Source organism: Crassostrea angulata, chromosome 2 (genome assembly GCF_025612915.1).
Source record: "Crassostrea angulata isolate pt1a10 chromosome 2, ASM2561291v2, whole genome shotgun sequence".
In the NCBI taxonomy this organism is placed as follows: domain Eukaryota; kingdom Metazoa; phylum Mollusca; class Bivalvia; order Ostreida; family Ostreidae; genus Magallana; species Magallana angulata.
The window spans coordinates 68021362-68041647 of record NC_069112.1 but is presented as its reverse complement, the minus strand read 5'-3'; the positions used below and the strand labels follow the sequence as shown (position 1 = coordinate 68041647).

Here is a 20286-nt window from a genome sequence, read left to right as displayed (position 1 = left end):
GTAAGATCTAAAAAGTAAAAGTCAAGTAAAAAATTATTCTGAAGTATATATGAATTTACTATTGACTATGTTCATTTTGATTGATCGCCTATCGGTGTGATACCGTATACTTAATGTTACCGTATATTTCTATAATTTGCACATCCTGAAGAAAATGGCATTGCACCATTTCATGATTTTATCGCGTTAGATTAAATTGTTCTAGTTGTGTCTTAATATTGACAATTATTTTTTAAAAGTTGCTCATTGAATTTTCTTTATTTTGTTTTTTTTTCATTTGTAATAGTCCATGCATTATATAATTTAACTGTGTACCGTTATATTTTATACAGCGTTTGAGAGGACAAAAACCCATTCTAATTAGCATGTAGCATATGTGCAATAACAGTTTGTTTTATAACTATGTAGTTATTAACGTGGTATAGGACATCTGTTGATATTAATGTAGATTAAAGTACATTATAATTACAATACTTTTACAGGTTAAGAATTTTCAAATTTTACAATATTTAATAAAAAAATAGCTTTTAAAAATATAAGAGGTAAAAACAGGGGTAAAAAATCTAAAACCCATAGCAGGATTCGAACTCATGATTTACCGATTCGTATTAAACCCTCTAATAAACTGCGCTACGCTGTTAGGTGACAAAATTGGGAAATAAACTACTTATATAATTACACTTCATTTTATTATTAATTTCGATTAACACTACGCAATAGCATGGAAGTGTCCCATTAATTAAAACATAAGGGTTTTTTTTTGTTTATCCTTTGAACAGAACAGTAGAGAGAAATTTCTTTATAAATATTTTTATTTCTGATTGTGTCGTTAAGATTGCAAAATAAAGACATTTTGAAGCTTAAAGTCTTTGTGTGTGTGTGCTGATGAGGTTACATAAAAATTAGTAATGTACATACATCTGTATTGATAACATTGTAATGTCAGTCCGATATATACGCATTAAAAATTCCTTTAGCTGATCAAAATATCAGGAATATTCAGGACAACAAAACAAAAGTGCTTGTTATTTATATCTATACTACTGAAAATCAAATGTACGCGTACATCACGTAAAAAAGGCATCAGAAACCCCCCAGTTTAAGAAAATGTACCCATAGTAATCAGTCTTTCCGTCCATCCTGAGTTGTATCCGAGTTGATCGAGTTAATTTGGTGCTGTAATTTATAAATAATATAATATTGTAATGCTCATTCCTGTTGCAAAATTGCTTTAAATCAGGCAGATGTTTTACATGTTTATAACAGTAAACAAGAGGCCCATGGGGCCACATCGCTCACCTGAGCAACAATGGGCGTTCAAAAGATATTGTGCCATATGGTCCCTCGGTAGAAAAACAAAAAATAAATATTGTAAAGTATTCGAATTTTACACTTATTTTTGTATACATGTAATCTTTGACATTGTACCTTCATGAAATATTATTTTTCACCAGAATAAGAAAATTCTACGCAAGATATAAAACTAAACATTTGGTAGAGGTATACTGTTAAGTTGTTAACTTCCAAATCCCTATATTTTCGTTCTGCCCCCCCCCCCTTGTAAAGCGATCAAAATATATGAGAGCATATAGGTACATTTTTTTCATCAACTACTCAGTACTTACTAGTTATTGTATTAGAAAAAAAATAGTAGTTATTGTTTTTTATTTTAAAAATCCTACATGTATAGATGTGAAGAAGAAAATTGTACCTCAATGTGCTCAATTCCTCAAATTAAAAACATTCAAAAATTGTATTTGTCTTCTCCATTATAATTAAATGACTGTTATTTACTTCGCGTACAAACCAGGATAATTTTCCGCTGTAGTTTTCTTAGGAATAACGATAATTACTTTATCCCCGCAACAGAAATGTGTCAGAAATATGGAAACTGTTTTAAAGATGTTGTTTTTATTTACTCGTGTCTGAAAAACTATCAAAATTGATGTAGATTTCACATTATTTATGTATAAAGAGAGGGCCCCAGAGAGTAGATATATACAGAATACTAGTATCATTCTTTTATTTTGTTTGTACAAGTATTTAACATGCTCTAATTCATAGAGATTTTCTAATGTTCAACCAAAATTTCAACGTCAATTGTAGAATTATAAGCAAGATACAGAGCTCACAGTTCGCTTAGGTTTGATTCATATTTTGCTCACATGAGTTTATTACATTCAGCTTATGATTTTTAACTTGGTTTTCGTATTCAGCATTTAAAATGGAAAAAAAAAGAATGGCCTAAGATTTTATATTCTTTTATTAACTCAAGACCAGTTCACTGGTATTTGAGGTTCAAAATCAGTGTATACAAATGTACACAAACACAGTGAAGGATCACATGTACAGTAGGAGTAATAATGACGAAAAATGTTAAGTTTACAATACAATAAGATGTTAAAGTTTGTTTCTGAACGAACAGACTTTGAAAATTTTCTTAATAAATATTGACAAATTTTTTACTTTTTTAATCTTTAGTTTTTAAGATCTGTGTACAAACATAGAATTGTGAGCAAATCTCTGTATCTTGCATATAATTTTAAGCTTATCACTCAAATATGGTTAGTAAATAGAAATTGAAAACAATTAAACACAAGAAACATTCACTATAACAAATAAAAAACACAAATTATTTTTTTGAAATGAATCATATATATACATGTATATACCCACATATTTCCGTCAGCAATGTCAAACTTTATTTAAACTGAATAAACTCGAGAAAATGCCGAGCATCGCAACAAAACCTATTGCATTAATCTACCATTACGCAAAAGATAATGCCGATCGAATTACCGACAGAATGAATTGTATTCCATTATTTTTTGATACATCAGATTTTGCTTAATTTGCGCAGGTAAACAGTTAACTGTTTGATTTACCAAAGTCTCTGTTTGATTAGATACGTAAAAATCACGAAATAATACAGACGATAGTTCCCAGGTTACAAGCAGAAATAATGAAAACGAAACGAAAATCGGAACAAGCTAACACCAACGTCATGTGTGAAAACTGTCAACGCATTGAAATATTTAGCCTCAATTTACTTCACAAAATCGGAAACAATATATTTTGCATGTTTCAAAAATTTCCCTTCATACGCGAACTGTTGCACAACAAGCAAATTCATCATAGTCAGATCGACCCTTTTTCGTATAATGTCATGGCTGCTTTAAACAAAGAACCGCGTTTTAGAAGTATGGAATACGAGTCTAGGTAAAATGGGTATGCAAACCCGGGCCGTGGCAAAATAGGAGCTAAGGCAGATCGACAATCGTCAATTCCAAATACGCATTATTTTGCAGCAATATTTACAGCGAATACACATATACTACTCCATCAAATATTCTGAAATTTTAATGAGATTGGCAGATTAATAACTGCCAATCTTTGTTTTGCCCAGACCAAGTCTTGCCTACCCATTTTACCGGATGCCGGATTACCGGATGCCGAACCCGAAGCTATTAAACTGATTGAAACACGCATTTCCTTTATTATTATTTTCTTAATAACTCAGATTTGAAACAGAATTAGCACCTAATTTTTGCAATTTATATTTTCCTTCCCATAAGGGTAATTTATGCTAAACTACGTTGAATTGGAATCAGTAGTTCTTGAGAAGATTTGTAAAAATGCACCCCCCTTTTTCTACAGTTTCAATGTTTTCTCCGCTTTGAATACAGATCGGACTTTTATTTTTGCAATTTATATTCCCCCTCACATAAGGATGCTTTGTGCCAAATTTGGTTGAAATTGGATAAGCGGTTTTAGAGAAGAAGTTCAACATGTAAAAAGTTTACAGACGGACAGACAGACAGACAGACAGACAGACAGACACACACACAAGGGTAAAACAGTATACCCCCTCTCCTTCGGAGCGGGGGTATAATGACACTTAAATTTGCCTACACTTATTGTCTAAATGCGTAATGTTGCTAATATATATCGCTGGATATAGAGAATTAATAAAACTATATTACTAAAGGTTAACACTTTTGTGGTGTGTTTTCCCTAATAATGGGAGGAATTGGACAACCACGTAAATGCAATTATTCCCCATGAATACACCCCAGAGTGTGCATGGGGATAGGAATAAAGGAAATATTTAAATTCAAATTTCTTTTTAACTAGCTAAATATTTCGTCTCTTCAGTTACATGTTTTTGTAAATAATGCGTGGAGATTTTCCACGCACAATATTTTCATTTCACGAGGGGATGCTCCTCTTTTTAATAATTTGAAACAATATTCATTAGTGACTTAAAATTATTTAAACTTACATTTTAACAAGTTTGTTCCCAACTTTAATTTTAACAATCTGTAGTCTCGTGGAGAACACACTGGTAGGAAAGAGTTCTTGGAGGAGTGCAGGAGGAATTAAAATCGATTCCTCAATTCCCTTAACTTCGCCATCAGCAAGTCCACTGAAAAAAAGTGTGTACACTTTTGATTAGCAAAGAATGATAAGCTCATCATTTTGAAGGTGTATATTATATAAAACAATATCATAAGCAGGGTTGTCTCTAAAAATTGTAGTAAAAGAAGGAAATTAAAAAGTAAAAGGGGTCTGGGGGTCTAGCTTATAGCTAGATTGTGTTTGAAATGCAATAATAGCCGGGTAATTAACACCATTTTAGGCGGGGGAATTCTCCGCCCCCCGGGTCTTAGAGACAACCCTGCAAAAGGTAATGAAAGTAGATCACATGTATGATATGTTATACAGAAATGATTTAAATGGATATTATTTTAAAAACATTAACTATACCCCCAACTCCTTATGAAAAGGAATAGATTGTTTTATCCTTGTGAGTCTGTCAGTAACAAAATTGTGATTGTCACATTTATTTTCAGGAACTATTTATCGTAAACTGGAAATTTATCACACTTTTTCTCATAAAGTGGGATTAATTTTCTTAATTCTTAATAGAAACAACGTCCTCAAGTAGTGTTTGTTCAACTATAAATCCCAGGGTAGGTTGGGGCCACATTAAGGGCGGGGATGTAATTTTTATTTAGGAATATGTTAAGAAAATCTTTAAAAATGTCTTGTAAAAATATGATTACCTAGATAAACTTTTATGAAATTATCCACATTGTTAATAGATTCAAATTTATCAAAATTGGCCCTTTTTGTGTTAAGGTGGGACTAAATTTGGAGGTTTCTATATATTACATTGGGAAAAAAGTAAAATAATTTGAAAAACTCAAACCCAAAACCTTTATATGTTTTTCATTTTCAGTTGCTTAGACTGTGGCCCCATGACTATTTTTGACCCTAAATGGGTGTAAAGTTTGATGTAAGTCTTCTTGAGAACTGCAGTTCTCAATATATGGTATGACTATGAAATTATTCTGTTATAAAAGGGGATCCATGTAAAGCATAATATCTTGATAAAAATTTGAAATTTATTTTCTCATGTTCATAAAGAATCTATTCTACCACATTCTGCAGATATGTGTCTCCCAAACAATGTTTGGAGACTTATAGTTTGTGTACGGTTCTTATTCTTCTTCTTTCACACTCTGATCTAGTTTGTCGTGTTGCTCAGAGAGGGCTGAACAGAATTGTACAAAATTCTAGGATATGATAGGCCTGCATATCTAGATCTGCATCCTGGTTTGATTTGTCTCATTTGGGGGTTGGCCAACCCCTTTTCTGGGGGGTCAAATGGGTGTGGGGTCTAACATCGAACTTAATTGGAAAGAACGTGGACTTTTTTGAAAATTATTATAACTTGAAATTGGACAGATATAATTACAAAAAGTTTTTAGAATGAGATATTGACTGGAATAGGTATTATATGGGGTTAATTAGATCTGACCCATGGAGTCACCCCCACCCCCTAAGAATCAGAAGTGCCCAAATATCTTGAAAATGGTTGACCTCCCTATCCTTAAACTATACATGTATATATTCTTTTTCCTTGTGTCAAAGGACATCAAATGGAATGTAGGTCATGGGCCCCTTGGGTGATCCTGACCTCCCCCCTTTCGAACAGGAAGTGCCCAATTATCTTGAAAATGGTTGAGATCCCCACCCCTAAACATCCCTTAACCATATATATTCTTTTTCCTTGGTTCATGTTGGTTCACCTGATGTATAGTTAATGACCCCCTACAGAAATACAAATAATCAAGTTTTAAATCTTTTTGTTTGTAAAGTTTGACCCAGGTGAGTCAACCATACTCCCTTTTGTTTGGGAGACTTTATAATCGCCACGATTATAATTACATCTTGTTTGTGTATGTCTCCATAATTCAGATTTCATTATGACTATTTCTGCTCAGATGGTTCGTGTGGCCCATGGACCTCTTTATAACATAAGATATTGTTGATGTAATAATGAGTACATAACTCCTGCATATCATAATAGCTCTGTATTGATTAAAATAATTAGAATAAACAAATTTCATTTATCTAGACTACCTGTCAAAATGGATGCTGGTAATTATTCCTGCAAATGATTTCTCTTGCTCTTCAACCTCCTGAAAGTATTAAAAGAAAGATAAAGTGCCAGGAAGCCAATGATTTGCAGTTCAGTGAGGTAATACAGTCTCTTCAATGTGATATATTTTATTCATATACGTATTGGGTAATTCAATATGGCTAACACTAGAGTACTTTAAATTTTATTTGTTATTGTTAACTGTTGTGGAAGAGGTCTTCTCATTATCAGACGTGTATCTTGTATTTCAAAATTCATGAAATTTTCAAACAAACAGACCTTAAGACAAAATAATAGTATCAGTTTGGTCCAATTTGAGAATCTTATTGCTAGCGCTCAAGAGCGCTAGCAACTACGTTAGTTTTTTCACTGGAATATGCATGCTCGACTCCATAGTGGGGGGGGGGGGGGGGGTTCTGGAAATACTGTACTGTACTGTAAATAAACTGAATCATCTGAATTTCGTTTTATCATCCTCACATAAAGTTTTGTGTTTTATTGAAAATGTAAAAAACTAACAGTAGCTTAGGTCTTATAATGCAAAGTTGTTTTAAATATTATGATAAATAGCTAGCTTTATCTTAAATTCCTTCAAGCTCGAAAAAACAACATCGGATATGTTTTTTGGAAAGGCTCTAGAAGATTCGATTCCTACACAACAGTACCAATGGTTCTTGAAAATGTTCACCTCGAAATTGAAATAACAGTAGAAACAATGATTAAGGCACAGTCAATGAGCTATGCCATTGCCAATGTGAAGCCCACTGTAGATTCACTATTCTAAATTGAAACCCTCACTCCAGCACAGTATTAGTACACCACTGTGCCTTCTTATTGTTATATAATCGATTCAGGAATTTAAATCAATCATTTAGAAATCTGCTTCTTGTTCGGAAGGCTACGGCACTAGCTCACCAATCTTTTAAAAGATAAGCTTGTTTTGGCATTTAGATCATTCAAGGTTACTATAATTTTGTCATCTAAAAGCTTAGCACACATTTCCTCTAATTTTCCTAAATTTTTGAGAAAGATGGATTATTTTTTATGCTTACAGTATATATTGAATTATTTCTGATTTGTACATATGTCACGGTGTGAAATTCAATCTTTCGGACTATTTTTAATTATTGTGTAAATTAACTTTTTCGGACTATGTGTTAATTGTTACAAAAAGTTTTTATCTATTTCGACAACTGTTATATAAACGTTATAAATTCCGCGCAGCATTATTCCAACCTGAGGCACTATCAGTGATGGACAGCTAATCTTTTAATTGACTTCTGTTTATGTTTATTGACACTTAAGCTTCTTTCATCTTATTAATCCTTTAAAGTACATGCTGCTAAAATGTCCTGAGTTACTCAATAGCTGTTTGATAAATGATTTACTTACATATGTACTTATTAGTCCCCTACCGGTTTCACCGGAGGGGACTATAGCTTTCCTCTGCGTCCGTCAGTCCGTCTGTCTGTCCGTCCGTCTGTCTGTCCCACTTCAGTTTTCCACACTTTTTTTCTTTATGCATTTGATGAATAATATGAAACTTGCTGAACAGCTTCAAAATGTCAAACTACAGATCAAGTTTACACTTTTGTAGCGTCTGATTGACATATTTTCGAGAAAATTAATTTTTTATATTCCAATTTTTTAATGTTCGGGTTCGGTGTGTAACTGAATAAACGAGGTCAGTATCTAGTCAGTATACTGTGCGTTACTTGTACCATTCCTTTTCCTGTACCATTCCTTTTATCATTTCTAACAAACAAATGAATTCTATAATTTCCTCTGTTCTTTTATCTCTGATTAAAGCATGACATCTCGTTTACAATAGCTCGGAAATAGTTGTGTGCTTGGAAGCTTTCATAGAATAATACAAACCGGTAGGGGACGTGTATTGCTTATGCAATACTCTCAGAATGCTTGTTATGTTAATTCTTCATTGTGAGTAGTATAAGTGGCTGTACAGAGGGGGAACACAATGGGCGCTATTGTTCTCAATTGAATGGAGCTATTGTTATGGGCGCGTGCGGTTGTAGAGAGGGGGAAAACAATGGGCTATTGTCTGACCACCGGTAGATGTATAACAATAGATCAATGATCCACATCGGTGTCCCCAACGGGAACGTCGTCACCCAACGAGAGGGTAGGGAGGGGTATGTTACTTTACAGAGAGGTTAAACAAAAGAGGGGGTAATTGTTCTCGAATGAATACGATACACCTTTGATCGATTGCGTTGTTAACTATGAAAGCATTGAGCAATGACGATATACGTCTTTGATCTATTTCGTTGTTAATTATGGGTGAAAGTTCACTGTGCGATGGTGCAACGCACTGATACTGATGTCTGAAATAAAAGATGGTTATCACTAAAATGGTGTTTATCAGATATAGAAAAGACACCGATTAACGAAGTGTGGTTGAACATTATCAGTGAACAGGATCATCTCCTACACTCGAATTTCATTTTGTGATTCGGACAGAAAACATCATATAATGAGACTAGACGTTTTCATGGTCAGATGTGTTATCTGATCATAGACAAGTACACGGTGATCTCACTTGAACTATTAAGGAAAATTATTATCCATAAAACTTAATACAGTAATAGATATTCTTGTTTTCAGTATATCTACCCTTGGTACATTAGATTTGTCTTCATGTGTGTTGACCTATAGACAGACTCCAACCAATTTTTACGCAACTCAGGTGGTTATGTTTCTTACGATCGAATTTCACTACGTGTCTTTTCTCACTTTTCAAACACCAATCACTAGATGACATTGACAGAGGAACGGGTTTGACTTACTCTCAGTCATATCGAATCAAAACTGTTGTCATTTCAGTTAATTCATTTAAAAAAACAATGATAGTAATTCAATAAAATTTAATAAAAATTGTTTTCAACATGTCAATAGGTTGCACAGTCTATCTGACTATAGCGCACTGTCCTTTTTGTCTTTCTGTCCTTTAATTCTTGGAGCTAAAAATCAAAGAAAAATCCTTTAAATGTATAGTATAGAGAAATCTGAAATAACACATTTGACTTACGATCTGAGGTAGTAAGACGGCGGAGTTAACAGAAGAGACTTTTTGGGGGGCATCGTGCGGGGTCGGCCACCCTTTGCCCCAATTGGCAGCGGTCTGTCTTGATCCGTTTTTCCCGTGGCAGTCGATTCCATCATTTCCAGCTGTTAAACAAAATATATTTAAAATGTTATTCTATATATATATATATCTATATATGAAAAGGCTTTTAAGAGGTTTTTTTATTGTTACGATTAATTAGGTTAACTTCTGTACATACACGCTCTTTGGGGCGGGTTTCCTCGTCCCGTGGTTGGGGGTTTTCGACATCACTCCCCCTCCCTCCCCCTCCTCACTGGGACGCGGCATTCAATGCCAAAATGGCTTAAGATGGATCGTAGGATCCATTCCAGGAGGAGGAGGAGCACCATAACCACAGCAGAGACTACCAGGCCATAGGCATCTTGGACTGTAATAAAATTAAACACAAAAAAATTAATTATAAATACGCTGTACATGAACACAATAGCATACTTTATATTTAAACTCCACCTGGGGCCACTCTACTAAATTTATAATTTAAGAAAATGAATTAACTACTTACATGCTGATCTACAACATCAGGTTTCGTAGCATGCAAGACAAAAATCAGAATTGGAACAAATTGGAAAAGAAAAACACGTACATGCGAAATATCACATTTATTTCTACAATCCAAATACATGTAGAAACGAGAACACAAAAATAAGAGTACATGCATATTACAAAAATACAATATTAAATAGATTCTGAATCAAGTTCGTCCATTTTGATATTAGTGTCATGAACAGAGGTTTTTAATCTGTTGAAATTATTGTGTTCCTCTATGATGTCGCTGGTCATGCGATTAAAACCGTTTTTCTTTTTTTGCCGTTGATTATAAATGCATGCGAGAATAACTATGGGTATTGCCAATAAACTCAAGAAGTAATAAACACATTTACTTTGTTTATCGGTCGTGTTAGTCCTCTCTGCAGGGTAGGATATAGAAACAAGGGTGGATGTAATGACTGTGGAAATGTTGACTATGGAAGTAGATGTGGGAGTGATGGATGTTAGATCCTGTGTACTGATTACGGGGGTGGATGTGCTGGGGTGTGTGAGAGTAGAATCGGTAGATGTTTGATCCTGTGTGCTAATTTTGGGGGTGGAGGTGTGCGGTGTGTGAGAGTAGATCCGATAGGTGTTTGATCCTGTGTACTAATAACGGGGGTGGATATGCGTGGGTGTGTGTGAGAGTAGAACCGGTAGATGTATGATCATGTGTGTGAGCAACGGGGGTGGAAGTTTGGGTGTGTGAGCGAGTGGCACGAGATGAAGTTTGGACCTGTGTGTGAGTAACAGTGGTCATTGTATGATGAATGTGAGTATCAATGAGAACAACACCGGCGGATGTTCGCTTGCTGTCAGTTGTTACCGACGCGTTGATAGATGGTGGACTGGTATCTAAAGATATAATAATAATTATAAAAAATCAACAACAACATAAAAACGAATAAGAAAAGAGATCAATCCAATTCCTTCCCCATGTAAAACTAAATAAATAATTAACAAACAAAATAAACGAACAACAAAAAGATAAAAATGATTACAGTAATATATAAAACTCACGCATAGACTACGTGTCAGTCATTGTGATCGTTGTTTGGTCTGAAAAAAAAAAATCAAATCCATTCTCAAAAATACATTAAAACCGTAAACATTCACACAAGATTGATTATACATTAACATGTTTTTCAATTATAGAAAGGGGGAATAGGTTTTCTCCCGCCTGCACCCCCCCCCCCCCCCCCCCCCCCCGTTGGATTTTTTTCCGGCGCTGTACGTTAACATAAAAATACAAATAAAGTTCAAAACTTGAAACTAACCATACTTTGCATACAATAATTATAAGTAATAATACAAATAATGTAATTATGTACCAGAGCAAATCACCTCTTCTCCCACGAAGTGACAGGGCATGATTGATTTTTTTTTTTGTAAATTGTACATGGTCAGCAGAATATTATGTAAGTCAAGGCTGCGTGCAAATTTCTTGATGGTCACCAGTATCTTTACAGGTCTAGGATTGGTCAAGAGTGATAGGAGGCGGAGTTTTCTCATACAACGATACCGCATACTTTTGAGAAAGAAAGAAAAGGATAGAAAGAACAATTATCCACACAGGTGATAAACCGTGTTTAGCAACGTGGAGTTGAAAGGAAGGAAGAAGTGAAAGAAAGAAAAGATTTTTTTACCTGCACAATACAGGGGTTTCACTGCATGAAAACATCTTTACAAATATTTACTTTGGTAGTAAAGGTCAGTAAAGGTATAATAAAAATCAGGTTAAACTTTACATTGACTTTACTGAATGTAAAGTTACTATTTACATTACATTTACTTCAATACAAAGAAACAGATTACCTTTACTTATCTTTACGTCTCAATCAAAGATAAAGATCAACTTTATCTTATGTTTACAAAGAAAGATAAAGGAATGGTTACCTTTGATGCAACATTATACAAAATTAAAGGTGATATTTAATATTAACTTTTTTCAGTTTCTCGACACCTGGTTGGTTAAATGTTTTTACTAAACTTCACTGCATGTAAGGTTAATTTTCAGTACATAACTTCTACTTAAAAACAACGAAACAAACCGTTATATCATCTTTACCTCTCTTTATGTCTCAATTATAAGTGAACTTTATTTAGCTCAGTACTGTATATAATTTACGTTTAAATGCATCTTTAAAAAAAAAAAAAAGCAAAATAAATTTCTCATTATAAAAATTTATTGTACAAAATAAAACTCAAGTATATATAACCTGCATAATGTTTTACTGAATATAAAATAATTGTGGTGATAAATAAAAGAAATCATGGAGTTCACATCTGTTGTTTGCTTTAATTAATTAATAAAATGCATATACGAATACACACTATAAAAAAAAAAATGTTAAAAGAAATGATACACACAAAAACGTGTGCTCGACTTCACGAAAATGTGAATATGAATGCAGTATGGTTTTTTCATGTGTCCAGCTTCACACAAAAACATGTGCTCGACTTCACGAAAATGTGAATATGAATGCAGTATGTATTTTTCATGTGTCCAGCTTCACACGAAAACATATGTGCTCGACTTCACGAAAATATGAATATGAATGCAGTATTTTTTTTTCATGTGTCCAGCTTCACACGAAAACATGTGTGCTCGACTTCACGAAAATGTGAATATGAATGCAGTATGTATTTTTCATGTGTCCAGCTTCACACGAAAACATGTGTGCTCGACTTCACGAAAATGTGAATATGAATGCAGTATGTATTTTTCATGTGTCCAGCTTCACACGAAAACATGTGTGCTCGACTTCACGAAAATGTGAATATGAATGCAGTATGTATTTTTCATGTGTCCAGCTTCACACGAAAACATGTGTGCTCGACTTCACGAAAATGTGTATATGAATGCAGTATGTATTTTTCATGTGTCCAGCTTCACACGAAAACATACATGTGTGCTTGACTGCATTTGCCTGACAAAAAATACATATACAATTATTTGATACTCAATATAATTATGCAACCACATAAACTTAAGACTTTTTTACTTAATTCAATCACAGATCAGCTAAGAAATCGTTCTCTTGGTACAATTACAATAACATTTCTTTCACCACAAACAATGTCAAAAGCATACACTGCTTTACACCTTATTCTCTGAACAGGAATAAATGATGCTGGACCTTCTTGTTCAAAAATATTGTTCCTCCACACAGTCACTGGTTTTCCATAATAAAATTTCATACCTTCCTCCAACTTTCCATACCACTGAACTTTCGCTATTACATGGACAGAAGATTTACCATTAATAATAACATTATGCAAATAAATTTTTAATATTTGACCTGGTCTTGAATCAAGTTCCATATCATCAAAATCTGCAATTTTGCCATCTTCAGCACACCAATTTGCTACAACAATACATGAACGGCTACTCCGTCCATTCTTAACTCCTAGCACTGAACCAAAAATAGATACATCTTTTACTGATCTGCATGACGACATACATACAACCATTGAACTATGTGGCACATTTGGATATAATTTTAAGTACATCTGTTGAAGGTATTCAGTCTCTTTTTCACTTAACGTACAGTTTTTTGTGGAAGAAAATGACAAACATTTATCTGTATCAAATGTCCAGTCCCATACATCATAGCGTGTGTGCCTTGATGACATTTTCATATAATCAAAAAATTTTGAAGCACTTTTCATCTGTTGCAAAGAACCCCTGTCTTTTTCATCATACAATGATAACATTTTCAAAAAATCTGGACCGAAGTCATCATTTACATTTTCGTTATAAGAAATATCAAAAACATGCATACTTTTTTCAAACTTTCGCATCAACTGCATTTCTATACATCTTTTATTGGTTGGAAATGATCCAAGAATGCCATTTTCTCTTTCAAAACTAAATAACCAAAATGAGTACACCGGTCCAAAATCAAAAATACACCTTTGTAAGTGTGCATGTAAATGCATGTTCATGGTAAGACCTTTACCATCAAAAGCTTTTTCTATTTTTTCACAAAATGACAATAAGAGTAGGTGTGCCACCTTAACATTGTTTTTAGTCAAACTTCTTGTACACAGTATTTTGCAAGCAAGAACAAATTTCCTCCAATAGTCTAAATGATCCACTGGAAGAATATCTTTTAAAACATAGATTGAAAATAAGACTGTCCAATTTTTCCATTGGTCAGCATTAAAGGAACCAAAACTGCTGGCAAACTTTTGAGGAAGTTTCCCAATATCAGATGGACAATGTACCTTCTCTACTCTAGCTTGCATTTGTTTTAAATCATCAGCTGACAAAACTTTATAATCAATCCACAAGTTCAAGACACGTTTTGCTGTTCCCAAAAATAAGTTGTGCATAGGATCTATAATAGTCATTCTAATGGGGTCAAAGTAATCTAGCTCTAATAATACAGAATATCTAACACCATAAAATTTTTCTAAGTTTTCTCGTTTACCTTTAGTCTTTGACTTAACAATCTTGCGTACAATATCTCTATGAGACTTTGCATCTCTCATTTCCCATTCTGAAAAATTGAAACCGGCGTAACTCTTCTCGCCTATACCCCCTTCAAACTGTTTCATACACTTGTTACAACCTCTTGTTGCCCCATGACCCAAAAAACCACAAAGTTTTCTACTTGCAGGAATATCACATCCCACACATAATAAGACAAGTTTGAAAATAACAGGTGTTTTTGACTTATAACTTTTCAAACTAAATCCATGCCATGCTTCCCGTAATTCTTCAACAAGAGGTTCTATGAAAGAATTTGTTGGAGGTTCTGATTTCATATCTGGAATTAAACCTACAAGTATCATGTTTTTCTTTTTAAACCTCTCCTCTCTTGGCAAATTCAAAATGGTTAGATAAATTGCACCTATTGAATAATTTGAGTACTTAAATGGTTGGAACCAATCAACATTCATCATTACACCATAATTTCTTTCAGAAGTAAAAAAATTATACTCTAAGCCATTAAATTTCTGCCATATCTCCCCATCATAAACATCATTGAAAACATCATGGGGCACTTCTCTAAAACGCCAAAGTTCACAAGTTTCTTCAAAATCTTTTCTATTAACTAATCTTTGCAAAGACAATTTCAAACTTTTATAACAATATGTTTTTCAAGCAATCAATTTCTTTTTTCCTCCAACATTAATTGACTTCAATAATAATTCACCACATGGTCTCCTATAATGACTCATTATATGATTTGGCATCACAACATTTGAACACAATTTTGAAGTTTGTATGCCCTCAACCAAATGACAACAATCTTGAAATTCATACAAACAATGACATTTTGGACACACGACATATTTTTCAAAATCGTCTTTTTCAAATGAAATATATTTGTGTAATTGGTACATTGTAACTGGGAAACTTTGGTAAAAAGATTTAGCTAAATCAGATGAAAATGAAAAAACGTAAAACAAAGATCTTAATAAAAACAACAAAACTGAAAATGCTGCATCAGAAACATAGTGCACAACTTGCCACACAAGCAAGATTTTCAACACTGCGATGACATAATTTTGATATCCCCCCTGTATATCTACAGATTGCTTTTCACTTTCATTTTCTCTGTGTTCAATGTTATCTAAATAAAACTCATTAAATAACTCAGTATCTAGAACCTCCTCTTCACTGGTACTGTCAGATGAACTTGATGATAAATGTCCCATAAGGAATTCCTCCTCCATGTCTGATTCTTCCATCTGATTTTCAAAATTTTCCATTTCTGGTTCAGATGCTGGCAACAAAATAGGTTCATCACATTTAGACTGAGTCGGTTGAGATATATTTTCGGCCTTCTCTTCACAAGTGTGTCTCCTGAAATATCTGTCACTAAAGTCTTGCTGACAAATGGTGCAATATCTTCTTTTTCTTGATGATGTTTCATGGCTAAAATAAAATCGTGCATTCAGAATCAATATAATTATGAATTTTTGGACAATTGCCAATCCAGACGATCACTAGAATGCTGTCGAGCATTAGCTCGACGCCTCAAAAAATACATATAGTATAGTACATTATAATTCAAGAATTACTGAATACATAATACAACCAGTATCAAATTAAAGTCAGTGCTTCATTCAATTATATCTTCATTTACAGAAATATATTTATCAGACTAACAAATTTATCTCTTGACATGATAACTATGAATTGAATGAAAATATAATAAAACATGTATAAAACTTACCGGGACTCCATAATCAATATGAAATAAGTGGCATTGACAAGTTTTAATCAAATATTATTCTTTATATTTCTTCTCTTTGGCCCTAACCCAGGTAGATACTAGTACAGAATGCTCTTCTCATCTAAAAAAAAAATATTGTGACACTGTTTATTTAAAATTTTAACAAGAAGAAATCATTTTCATATTGTACACAAAACCAATCCTCATAATGGGAGTGTTTCAGACGTTTGTACAACTTGTACTTGTTTGTAACTTGTACATGGTGAGAGGGCTATATTTTCGATGCATATGCAAGGAAAGCTGATGTCTTGTGATGCTTTTGCAGAGATCATACATTTTTACCATTCCAATTTAAATTAGTTCTTTGATTCACTCCTAATAGAGCGGTACAGAAGGTTTTTGGAGAGGTTTAAAGATCTAATCAGCTTGACATTTACCAAAATTTAAACATCACCCTTGATAAAAAAATTAAACTTCTTTTGGGTGAAATAAATTTTCTATTAAAAAATTTACTAATTAAAAAATCTGTGATCAGGTATTAGAAGAAAAGATACAGTTTTTCTGGGTCACTGTGACAGGCATAATAATTGTCCCCTACTCTGAGAGTTGGATGGTCTAGGTCATTTTTAGACTTTATTTATTGGTATCTCCTGAAAAAGGAGAGCTCCATTCTATATGTAAAGATGTTAGAAACTGTTTGATTTTAAATCAAACAATTTTAAATTTTTCTTTACTTCAAAATACTTTATAAAAATTGTATAAAAAAATCACGAAGATAAAATTGGGTGGAAAACACCGGTTTATCTATTTATAAGTATCTATATAAAAATGAGACATTAGAAAAAAGTTTTTGAAAGTTAAATTCTGGTTAGTCAATACCAGAAATGCAAAAAAAAAAGAAATATATAAAGTTCACTTTCAAAAAGCATTAAATAAAATAACCTCAGAAATAATGATTCCTTCAATGATGAATTTGTTGGGGTTTTTTCAAACACTTTTTGTTGAAATTCTTAAATTTTTTTTTAATCACAAGATCTTTCTAGGCTAGCACAAAGTGTCAGTCTGGTAGTGCATGTGTACTAAGAAGATACTGGTTAATTCAAGTTGTTTGTGCACAGGGTATATTTTTTCATTGTAATTTATTTCTAAACTGTAAACACTTTCATAATAATGATGCATCATTATCATTTATGGAAGTACATGATATCTAATAAACTTGAATGATTTAAAACTAATACAATAGTTTTAGAATGGATTGCTGCATTAGGTTCCTATCACATACCAAGACAAATAATAAACAACCTGTAGAGAGCAAAGATCATCCCGGTTGGATATTAATGACTGTTGGAATTTTAAGTGAGATAATAATAGCTGACATGTGTATGCTAGATGGTTTATCTATGTACTGCTGCTGACTTCCAGATGCAGTGCCATGTTGTTAATTTACACCTAACAGTGTGAAACACTGAAATCCTACACATCAAAAAGGGTGCCCTGCAAAGAGGGGTCCATGTTATCCAAGCTCAATGTTTCCCAAAATATTTACAACAGATAATAACAGCTCGTTGTCATGAGTTTTGATCTTGGGAATCCATTAGTTTTAACAACATACATCTAAAGGCAACAGAAAGAACTGTGCAAAACATGTTTCAGAGGATTAACCCGATTAATGCTCTCAACTAACAGTATTTGAATACCAGTAGTAAGCAACTTACATAAAAAAATTTCAGCAATATAACACATCCTTAAAAATATGTGCACAGATATGAAAATATAACAATTACTTAAATCCAGACTCCTAGGTTACTTACATAAATGTATATTGCGTAGATCCATAACCGTTGACCAATTACAGGAATAAGAAGTGTAGTATTCCAGCAAATATTCTGTTTATCCTTTTCACTGTTTAGTCTGTAAAAAATGACAATAAATAAATGTATTATGTACTCTCTCTGTCTCTCCTAAAAAAGATGCATTCTTTAAACATTAATTCAAAGTTTATAATTATTATGAGCATATGTTATTGCACATTTTTTTCTAATATATCTACCATATGGTATATTTGAATAATTCAATTATGAATAATCATTCATTATTTTAGTCAGCTAGCTATTAAACGTAACAAATGTAGAGGTTGTGGAGACATGCATGTATACAACCTGGCCTCACCATCATCAAAATTTTTAATTCACTTAACTCAATCCTCAACTCAATTCCTGTTAAGGATTAACCTAATAAATTAGAGGTAAAAATGCTGAGTGTTGACTTGTGGAAAGTTGGTGAAGGTAGGGCCTGATTTGGATGTATCAATATCATGAATTATATGAATACAATTACAAATATTTAAGGTTTTAATGCACTATTTAACTTTATTATAAACAGATATCGAGAAAAATATACTTATGTTAATATGATGTAACATAACTTAACTTATAACACGGTTTTTAATTGTCTAAAACCTGGGATGTTTATTTTGCAATCCAATTAGTTGTAAAGCTCATTGACAATTACAATAAATTAAATGGAACTGAATTTTAAGGCGCATTTTCTGACTTATTTTAAGGTGGTATGGGACACCTCCATGTTGTGACATATTGTTTATCGAAATAAACAATAAAATGAAGTATAATTATATTAGTTGTTTCTTTCCCAACATAGTCACCTAACAGGTTTACTTCGAATCTGTATGTCATGAGTTCGACTCCCGATGGGGGTTTTACAATTTTTACCTCTCCAAATATTTTTATAAGCAAATTTTTGGCTAAAATTTGTAAAATGTGAAAATTCTAAACTGGTTAAAGTATTCTAATTATAATGCACTTTAATCCACATTAATATCGACAGATGTCCCATACCAACTTAAGTTTTAACGCGACTGCTAGTAATTAAGATCATGTATGTTGATATGTATAAATTTCATAATGGCAATTTAAAACATAAAACCTGAAATTAAACCTTAAAAATATTCTTCCCACAAATCCCCCTTGTTTGTTGGAAGAAACTCTACAAGTTTATATAATGACTGTGGGCCAAACAAATTGATCAAAACAACAGGTGTCCCTGCTTTGTACATGTATTTTCAGATTAACCTCCCCCAATTGTGCTATCTATTGGTTGGGAGATAGAATCCCCAGAACCCCCCCCCCCCCCAGCAAAAATAAACAAATAAAAACATTCTTCTCTTTGGTAATTGTACAGTAGTACAGTATTTCCTTTTGAAAGTCCTAAGACCATCATCAAAGTGTAAATCAATGTGTGTGACACCCCCCCCCCCCTAAAAAAAATAAATAAATACATAAAATTTAAACTATAACCAGGGATGTATAAAACTATATACTTATATATACGTCCCTGCTACATGTATAACATAACATCTCCTGTCTGTAAGCACCCGTACCTCGAGCCGCGAAAAATGTTGTCGGATGTTGGGACAACTCTCGAGCTCTCTCTCCTCTCTCTATACACACCAGTGTCATTAAGTCATGATCAATTAAACATTAAAACATTAGATCTACAGCATACATCGGGATTTTACATGGCTGTATTTGTTTGGGGATTGAATTCCCAATATGAAAAACTTGGCCACTCGCTAGATCACGATCGCATAATCACGATCACGATCAGTTGACCCTCTACCGCTGTTCTATAAAAATATCCGTTCATACATGCTTATTATGTATATATGTGTTATCATGGTTATAAGTCAATGTTACCACTTACCTAACATGTATCAACTCTGCAATATTCTATCTTCTGTCATAATCAATCACAAACGTTGTACAAAATGTTGTAGTTCATCAACTTTCCTTTGTTCATCAATCCGCGCCAAAGATGAGGCGGAATTCACCCGTTCTTATTTATTTCGTACGTGTGCCCTATAATCAGCTAGTGATTAGCGTAACCTTATTTATTTAATAAAGCAGGGGGAATGCATGTCCGATATTTATTAAAATTGTTTATTCTTTTATTTGACTATCCGTACAAATTTAACA

The 20286-nt window shown here is 33.1% G+C and overlaps 2 pseudogenes; both read right to left on the bottom strand.

The window, feature by feature from the left end:
• Positions 1 to 10173: 10173 nt before the first annotated feature.
• LOC128173576 (uncharacterized) lies at positions 10174 to 11145 on the bottom strand (annotated as a pseudogene).
• Positions 11146 to 11574: 429 nt separating this feature from the next.
• On the bottom strand, positions 11575 to 20119 carry LOC128174772 (uncharacterized; annotated as a pseudogene).
• Positions 20120 to 20286: the final 167 nt, after the last annotated feature.